The sequence below is a fragment of the Arachis ipaensis genome, chromosome B05 (genome assembly GCF_000816755.2).
Source record: "Arachis ipaensis cultivar K30076 chromosome B05, Araip1.1, whole genome shotgun sequence".
In the NCBI taxonomy this organism is placed as follows: domain Eukaryota; kingdom Viridiplantae; phylum Streptophyta; class Magnoliopsida; order Fabales; family Fabaceae; genus Arachis; species Arachis ipaensis.
In genome coordinates this window covers 43964038-43973527 of record NC_029789.2, presented here as the reverse complement: position 1 = coordinate 43973527, position 9490 = coordinate 43964038, and the positions used below count along the sequence as shown (strand labels likewise).

The 9490-nt window shown below is 37.0% G+C and overlaps 2 long non-coding RNA genes across 2 annotated transcripts; one reads left to right on the top strand and one right to left on the bottom strand.

Moving 5' to 3' along the window:
- Positions 1807-4345, bottom strand: LOC107641858. Its single transcript, XR_002362879.1, has 2 exons — positions 3722-4345; positions 1807-3619 (listed from the first exon to the last, which is right to left on the bottom strand). It is a non-coding gene; the product is annotated as an uncharacterized LOC107641858 (long non-coding RNA).
- On the top strand, positions 5229-8240 carry LOC107643601. The gene is made up of 2 exons (XR_001620941.2): positions 5229-5909; positions 6892-8240. It is a non-coding gene; the product is annotated as an uncharacterized LOC107643601 (long non-coding RNA).

Below are 9490 nucleotides of genomic sequence, written 5' to 3'. Positions count from 1 at the left end.
GAGTGGATTCCGGGGAGTGTTTAAATGCTTAAATGGTGATTTAAGAGTTTGTTCATCCAAGTGCAAAAATGAAGATCAACAAGAAGGTGAACAAGAGACTAGAGTGTGGGATCTGTAACATCCCTTCTAGCAAAATACCTTGCTTAAGTCAGGGTATTTCCACTAGAAAGAACATTACGTAACCTTCTCTAGTATTAACTACTTAATTATCGAGCCTTTGTATCGAGTTCGCGTTTCAGTTTTAAGAAAATTCCAAAAAATTTTGTTTTTTATTCATTAAAGTCATAATTCAAACATTTACAAATAATAATAACAATCACATAAGTATTATTAATAGTAATTCTTATACATAAGAAGTCATATAAACCCAATTACAACACCTACCCCTCTGTTAAAATAAAACCTCATACAACAAGAGCGAGGGGGCTCTATGAAAGCAATTAAAACCATAAAGAAAACCTACTAATCGCTCGCAGCTTCAAATTGCGTCTTCAAACCTGTGTTACTGAAAAGGTGGAAAATTTGGGGGTGAGAACCAAACCACATGTTCTCGGTAGAGGTCGAGAATGCCGTGAAAGTAAAAAATAAAGCGCAAATAGTTAATTTCATTCAGAGACATCTAAAAGAAAATTAACCTTTTTTTAAAAGCATTAGTTAATTCTTCAAAATCCTAGACCCATATTTTCTTTATAAAACTCTTAAAAGTTTCCTAGACTGTATGAATGACCAACCTATTCCAAGCATAGATTCATAAAGTCTATGCTGAACCAGTTTGATTTTTCATACTTTACTAGACCATAACATAAAAGAATTTACCTACGCGGTATAAATGATCATCCTGCTCCAAGCATAGGTTCATTAAGTCTATGCTGAACCAGTCAGATACTTTATACAGAACTAGACCTCAAACGTACCAGTCACTGCCTCAGGCCCAAACAACTCAATCAACATCCGATCACCACAATCTAAACAATCAGTTACAAACACAGGTAATGAGGTTCAAACACAATCAAGAGCAATTACATCAAGTATAGCAATTAGCAATTAAACAGAATTATTCACTTAAGCAAACCAATTACAATATACACACCCAAACTATGTCACATAGATGCATATGATGAATATCTACTCCTAGTGCAGGCCATGAGCTCATGTGTCGGTTAGCACCTGCATTCCCGACATTTATCCGGTCACGACTTCACGATTTTCTGGATACGATTTTCCATTCAAATAAATGCGCATATAATTATTAGCAGCTCTATTGAGACAGCCTCTGCTTTCTACTCGCAGGAAATATACTCTTGGGAACGGAAAATTACTCTTGGGTTGCCTCAGGGCAACGGATAAACAAACAAATATCTCTTGGGTTGCATTAAGCAATAAACAAATAAATAATATCTCTTAGGTTGCATTAAGCAACAAATATATATATATAATATCTCTTGGGATGCCGCAAGCAACAAACAAACATCTCTTGGGTTGCATCAAGCAACAAACAAATAAACAAATATCTCTTGGATTGCCTCAAGCAACAGATAATCATACAATAAGTACTTTACTCTTTCCTTTTTCTTTCATAATTGCAAGTACGCAAGCGGGACAAGACCCACGCCCTTGCCAACAATCCCGTATACTAAATAATATTTTCTTAAAAGAATCATTAAAGTTATTATCATTAAATAAGCCTTAAATATTGATTTTGATTAAGTCCTTATACTTTTATAAAAATTTGGACATAATCTCCTTTAAAAATAGGAGTTAGCCACCCTTACAGGTCCCAACCAAACAATTTACCAAACTCTTTTCAACCTCTCCAATATCAAATCAATTCAGAATCAAACAGATTCCAACATTGAATCAGCCCTATGACGCTAAGGTTCATCTTTAATTTTATGAACTCATAACTCTCACTCAGACATTCTCAGCACTCTATCTTCTTTTCTATTTTTAATATAGCAAATAAACTCGGAATTGTGCAAACTTTATGTCCAGGCGTTCATCTTGAAATAAGCTTTCTAACAAACTAAAGATCATAATTTTCTGGTTTCTCTATCCTTAGGAATAGAGAAAAAATCGTGACTGCTCTGCAGTGCGTAAAACCAGAAAAACAGCAGCAGCATGTGATATTCAAAATTCAATATAAAATCCAAGTTAAATCCAATGACTTTAAAAATTAATATAGTTTAACTTCACTCATCCAAGTTTCTTAACCAATTAGTTTCAGGTCAATATAATTTTTAATGAAGAAGTTATATAACCTAGAAGTTGACTAATTTTCTGCAGAATTCTGTTTTAAAACTTAATGAACTTATCTTCTTCCAAGTCCTATAACTTACTCATTAAAACATGGATAACCCTGAAATTTAAGTCACATGTGCTAAACATACTTAATTTTCACTTCCAATTGGTTGCACCTCGATATCCAACCAGGTTCAAAAGTTATAAACTTCCAAATTTACTGATTTAAGAAAACAGAATCTGGCCTTTACTGCATAATGCATCGTATTTCAAAAATTCGTATCTTTTAAACCGCAAGTTCAACCGTTCTGAAATTTTACGAAATTAAAATAATAGGACTAAAGTTTCATTTAAAATTAGTTTTACTTCAAAATTAAATTTGGAACATTCACAGCAGAGCCAACTCGTTACTGCTGTTCCAAAAATTCTGCAGTAAAAATCAGATCCCACAACCATTACTCAAAAATTCACCATAAATCTTATATTTAATGAAAAGATCTCAAACTCTCCAATTCAGTCCCAATTATTCCCAAGTTTAACCAGGACTTGGTTCAACGCAATTCCGATTATCACAGAATTAGTTACAAACTTTCGAAGTTACTGTTTTCACTTAAAGATAATGCAAAAAAATCAGATTTTACGGCTTAACTTTGAAAAATCATAACTAAATCTTCAGTTAATACGAAACCTTCAAATTTAAATCCTAATAACTACACTTGTTAAAGTTTACTCAGATTTTAATCTCATACCATTTCGATCGCTAGCAAATTACTAGGCTGTCCTCAAAGTAACCATTCTATTTTGAAAACCAGATTCTTAATAATAGTTTAGTCTTTTAGGCCCTAATTCTTCAACAATTCTCAATCCAATATCAAATATATCAAATGATTATCTTAGTCTCAACCATTTATACATAATCAGTCAAAACCACAATCCTCTACTAATCTCAAGTCACTTTCACAGCCATAGCAATATTCCAAACAACTATTTCAACAACCAATAATCAATAATTCAATCATCTACCACACATAATTACAATCAATTCAATCACAGCACCAAGCACAATCGCAATCACAATCCAACATTCATATAATCAATTAATTACTCACAACTATTAATACTATTTACAGTTATTCAATAAACCTTGTTGGCATTCCTAAATTAAAATCATTTTAACCCCCTACCTCGATGTCGAAACTGGTAAGACTAAACGCTATGAGCGGCTTTTCCTTTTGACTCACAGCAGTGGCAATTCCCATGCAAATCCGAATCTAGCACTATCTCTAATAATGCTCGCAACGGCGACAATTCCACAACAGTAATGATAGTTACAACGAAACAGGGAATTCAAATTGGATGGGAATAAAGAACAATTACAGCCCTAGGGTTTTCAAGACAAGACATATACCAAAATCAACTCAGAACAAGCATGGCAGTGATAATAAAACGTGTAAATGGGTCATATTTAAGAAAAAGATCAAACCAGAGTCAAAGTGGCAGTTTCAGTCTCAACACGGCAAATTCAGCGGCGGCAGAGTAACTAACTCGCTGTGACAAGTGGGTGGCGGCTCCAGGCAGAATCGATGACAACGATAGGGCCTTGGCCTTCGGCGGCAACGACAACGACGCTTGGTGATAGCAGCAGCGATAGAGGCCCAGCGTCACCCTTCACTCGCGGTTTCTCCTCCTCTGTTCGAACTTTATGCTTCCAGCCGCGACAACGATGGTGACGGGGTGGCAACAACAGTTGCGCGGCGACGGAATGGCGGCGCTATCCTTCACGCACGAGCTCTCCTCCTCCTCGCGTTTGTCCTCTCCCTTGCGAGCATTCTCTCTCTGTCCTCTGGCTCTGGCGACAGCGACGGCAACCGGCGCAGGGAGAAGCACGGTGTAGCGATCCTCCTTCCTCTCTTCTTCCTCTGTTCCCTCACCCTTTCCTTCTGTTCTTCGTTTCCTTCTTTCTTCCCTTCTGTTTCCCCCTCGTTGTGAACTATCGAGGGTTCGAATCCCTCTCTCTCCTTTTGTTTTTGCTCGACGAAAGTATTCTTTTTCTTTTATTGGTTTTGGTTGGTTCGGTTTTTTCGGGCTCGGCTCCCCGTTCCCTTTCTTTACCTTTCTGATTGTAGATTTAGGGATTTAGTATACAAATTAGGGATTTGTGATATTAGGGTTAAAATTAGGATTTTATAAAAGAATATGGATAGATATGAATAGATATTTTGATAAAATTGGAAGCTAGAGTAATTTTAAAACCAAATATACTCTCTTAAAATATTTAAGAACATCATTTATCAACATATTGCTAAGTTGAATTAATTATTTCTAATTTAAATTATAAAATAAGCATATTAATCATATTTTTATAAAATATAGTTTAAATGATTCAAAATAAAACTATCTCCGAATCTATTTAATTAGTTCTAATAAAATAATTTCTAAAATTATAAAGTTTAAACTTAATAAGATAAATTCACAATTTATTCATATTCAGATTTTAAAAAAATGCGGGATGTTACAGGATCCGGGTATAAGTTTCAACAACCAACACTTGTGGATCCTAAATACTGATTTGGAGTTGTTTGAGAGTTTGATGTGCTTCATTTGGGACCCAGAGGTCAAATCGAGAGCAAATTTGGTTGACAATTCAAGGAGGAGTGGAAGCACAAGCCACCTTGACAAAGGCCTCACCCAAATGTACAAACTTAAGGACTATAAACCAAAGTGTTAGGTGGAAGACACCCCACCATGGTAATATCCTTCTAACCTTTTCCTTCTCCTATTTTTTGTTTCATGAATAATTGCTTATCTTGCTTAATTTAGTTTAGTTGCATTTTGGTGTTGATTATGTATTTTTAGGAGAAAAATATGTTTCGGGGTCTGAAAACCATTGATGGATATCATGTTTGGTGCTTTAGAATTGTCAAAATTTTTGGAGAAACAGAGCATTGTGCGTACACATATACCTGTGCGTACGCACACTTCCCCCAATTTTTTTCATCTGTGCGTACCCAACTATGCGTACGAACACACGTTTTCACACCCTACTGGGAGCGTCCGCACATACCTGTGCGCTCTCAACCCAGCCCTTTTTCCCTCGATGCATACGCACGCTCATGTGCGCACGCACACATGATCCTTTTGTGGAAAAAAAATTTGCTTTCTGGGCGTACGCCCCTGTTTCTGCGTATGCACACTCATTGACACCCTTCCTCCCAGGAGCATACGAACACCCTTTGATTTTCCTAGTGTGCGTACACCCACTTCTTTGTGCGTACACACAAATTGCGTTTCGAACGTTAATCCGAAAGGGAACCCTTATCGTGCCTTCAAACCCCCTCCAAACTCTTTTCTTTCTTCTTCACTCTTACCCCTGCGCTGTCCCATTCCAACCCAACCCAGACCACCAACCCCAGCCCTCCATCCGACACCACCACCATCACCGCCGGCAAACACAGTCGCCTACCCTCTTTCTCCTTTCTTTTTTCTTTCTTCCCCTTTCTCTCTCTCTAACTTCTTCGGGTCCTTGTACGCTGCCCCTGCGCCAGAGCTCGCTGCACCTTCAGCTTCGGTGAGGTAGCCCCGTCATGATCCCAGCGGCAGCGATCCCTATGCCGTCATGACTGCTCCCTGCTCACCCCTGTTTCCCCATTCTTCTTCCATCATCACCGCAGGTTCAGTCTTCTTTCCCCTGTCCCCTGTCTTTCTTCCTTTTGTTAACTTTTAATTGCTTTTTAGTTCTGGTTTTAGTAATCTTGTTATGTCTAGATTAGTTAATTAATGTTTGTTGGATTGCAAGTGTTTGCTGGCTATTTTTCTGGGTTGATAGCTGCTTCAATTGAACTCAAAATCCCTGTTTGCATATTATGCATGCCATATGTTCGATGAAATGCCAATGTGAAATTGTTTTGTTTAATTCTTATGTTTGGCCAACATTTATCTTAAATTCTATTCTCATTAGGCATTATAGTTAGAAATTGTGCAGTTTTATGTGATTTTTGAGCATGTTTGGGTTAAGTTTTACAAGGGACTTGGTTGTTATTTTGGTTCAAACACCAAATTGGTTTATAATTTCAAGTTTGATCATCTATATGGTGTAATTTCAAATGTGCATATCATGTTTGGTTAAGTGAATTGAATGAAATTGCTTATTCGTTTTGGTTTTGAATATAAATAATCACATACAAAGTTACTTGTTCTTTGATGTTGTTGAGTAATTCAACTTGATTTTCATCAAGATTGCCGCTTTTGAAACAAGACCTGTGTTAATTTGATTATTTTTTTTGTTTTTGTGATGAATAAGTAAGCTTCTCTACTCTTGAATGGATTATGGTTGTGGTGCTAATTTTTGTTAATGTTGAGCTTTCATTGCACAACTTCCATGTCTAACCTTTTTCGAATTCAATTCACTTTAATTGCTTTGGCCTAAATCATTTGTGCTTCAATTGCATTTATTCTTTTATTTACTACTTAGGCTACTTAATTGCGGAAAACATTACTTTCTCTTGAATATACCACATTTTCAAAATGTTTTCCTCAATTAAGTATTTATTTACTTTCTTGGCTCCAAATTTGCATTTCAATTAATCCCTCTTTTACTTTATTGTGCCATTTACCTTTTTATTCTGAGTTGTATTCCGTTCTTTTTTTTTTCAGGATGCGTCGCACAGGCAAGGAGCCGGCTTCATCATCGGCTCCCGCCACTGTTTGTCCGAGTGATTAGCTGGACACCTTTGCAAGCGAAGAAGCCCACAATCAAGACAAGAAGCTTGAGGAAAAAGGCCTTCCACTATGAAAGGAAATTAGATGTGCCGGAAAGATAGAGTTCTATGGAAATCTACTGAAGGCAGACGCTAAGACTGTCTTTCTCCGTGAGGTACAGCTAGATACCTCGACTCATGCGTTTGAGGCCCTCTTGCAGCTTCCTCACATCACGCCTAGCCGAGATGCCTATCCAAAGATAACGGCAGATGTGATCAAGGGCAACAATTTATTAGACACCATCCTGAAGAAGATTGGCCGACCTGAGGCCCGATGGGAGTAGAGTTCAGGAGAGAAAGTGGCTCCCATTAGTATTGCATGCTCTGACCTTCATGCTGAGGCGAGGATTTGGCAGCAGATAATTATTGATTATCTGTTGCCGAGTACTCATGCCACCCAGATCAGAGTCTAAGTGGTTGTGCTTCTTTGGGCAATCTTGGAAGGTAAAATGATTTTTGTTTTGCCCCTGATCAGAGAGTCGATGTGGAAGGTGAACAAAAACTAGAAGTTTATCATTCCCTTCCCATCACTTGTTATGAGGTTAGCCATGGCATCTGTAGTTTTTGCCATTCGCGTAATGGAAGGAGCCGGCACAGAAGAAGAGGAAGACTACGGAGCCATCATCATCTTCAGCACCATCAGCTCCTGCACCTGTAGCACGGCCTCTTTATGAGTTAGTTCAGGACCTCATTCAGGAAGTCCGCCGCAACGAGCACCACAATGCTTGCCGTTTTCAGTGGATGATGGCGAAGCTTGAGGGATGAGACCTTGGTCCAGCTCTTGCAGATACACCAGAGCCTGAGCCTGAGCCTGAGCCGACAGTAGAGAAGGAGGCAGTTGAGAATGTTGTTGCCGAGCTGACCCGAGACTTGATTGTATATCAGCCAGCACCACCAGACAGTAGAGCTTCATAGAGACAGTCATCCCCATCCTCATATTTTTTGGCACGGAGGACCGTGCAACGCTTAAGTATGGGCGAGGATTCGCAACTTTTTGGGTGTAACATTCTCTTCCAAATACTTTGTTATCCATTTTAGTTTAGTTCTTATTATGCTTTATGTGGATGTTTCTAGTACTTTTGACTTTTGCACTATATACTCGTATTTTGGTCGTTTGTATATATTTTGGTTTGCTTCTAGTTTTATTTCATTTTGGTTGATATATATATGTACATATATATATTGCACTTTTATTTTACTTGGTATATATTGTATATATAGTAGTGTGATTTGATGATCTAAATAGTATAGTGCCTAGTTTGATTTTGTCCTAATTGTTCATATTGGTTTTTGGATATTGAAAATTAGGAAAAGAACTAGGAAATTTTGAAATTGTATCCAACACATCTTATATATATATATAGGAAATAATTTTGGTGAAAAACAAAAAAAAATTCCAGGAAATCTTTTTTAGGGCGTTCTATTGAATTGATTCGGAAAACCATTTTTAAGCTTGCTTGAATGGTTTTTTGTAGAACATGGAAGAGATAGAATAAACAACCTTGTGAGTTGTTGAACTTTTAAGTGGTTGCATATTTTAACTACTATTTTACTCTTGTGTGCTATACCCCTTCTATGACTGTAATCTTGGTTTTGCTTGATTCTTTATTTTCAATAGTTGATGTTTGAATGCATTGAGCATGATTGAGGCCATCTTTGAATCTAAGAACACTAACCCATATGTCTGTACCCCTTGCATCTACCATTGTTAACCCCTTTGAACCTTATTTATCCCATTGTTTTTAACATTAACACGTCACAACCTTAAAGGAAAAAGCATCAATTACCTTGATTTGCATCCTTGATTAGCTTAGGTTGAGAAGTGTGTTGCATTTAAGTGTGGGAGAATTTTGGAGGAACATTGGTAGAAAGAATAAAAATATTTTGGGTATGCATTGAAAAGTTTTTAAAATAGTGCATTCATGTATAAATTCTTAAACCACATGCATTATTCTGTTGAAAAAAAAAAGGAAGAAAGGGGACAATAGTTTCCCCAAAGAAAAGGAAAATATAATAATGAATGCATATGAGAGTTGAATGAAAAATCAATGCAGGAATGTGTAGGAAAGAAAATGATGAAAGGTTTGGTTGCATTCTTGTGATTTGGTTGATATAGGTCGAGTGAGATATTTGAGCTAATCAAGAATTCAATTCCTTAGTCCACTTGGCCATATTTATCCCACCTTAACCCTAACCCCATTACAACCCTAAAAAGACTTCATGATATTTGCACTCTTGCATCACTTACTTGTTGATTGTTAGATAAAGAGAAAATCCTTGAAAGTATTATTAGACGGGGATTGAGTGATTAAACCCTAAACACTGAGCATTTAGAGTGTATACACATCTAGTGAGGGTTTGACTGCTCAATTCTATGTTTCCACACCTCTTATTATATATTCTTGCAAGTTGCTTCATTTTGAGCTTGAATCAATTTTTGGAATTTTGATCACATCGCAATATTTCTTTTCTTTTAGCCCTATATGCCTATATGC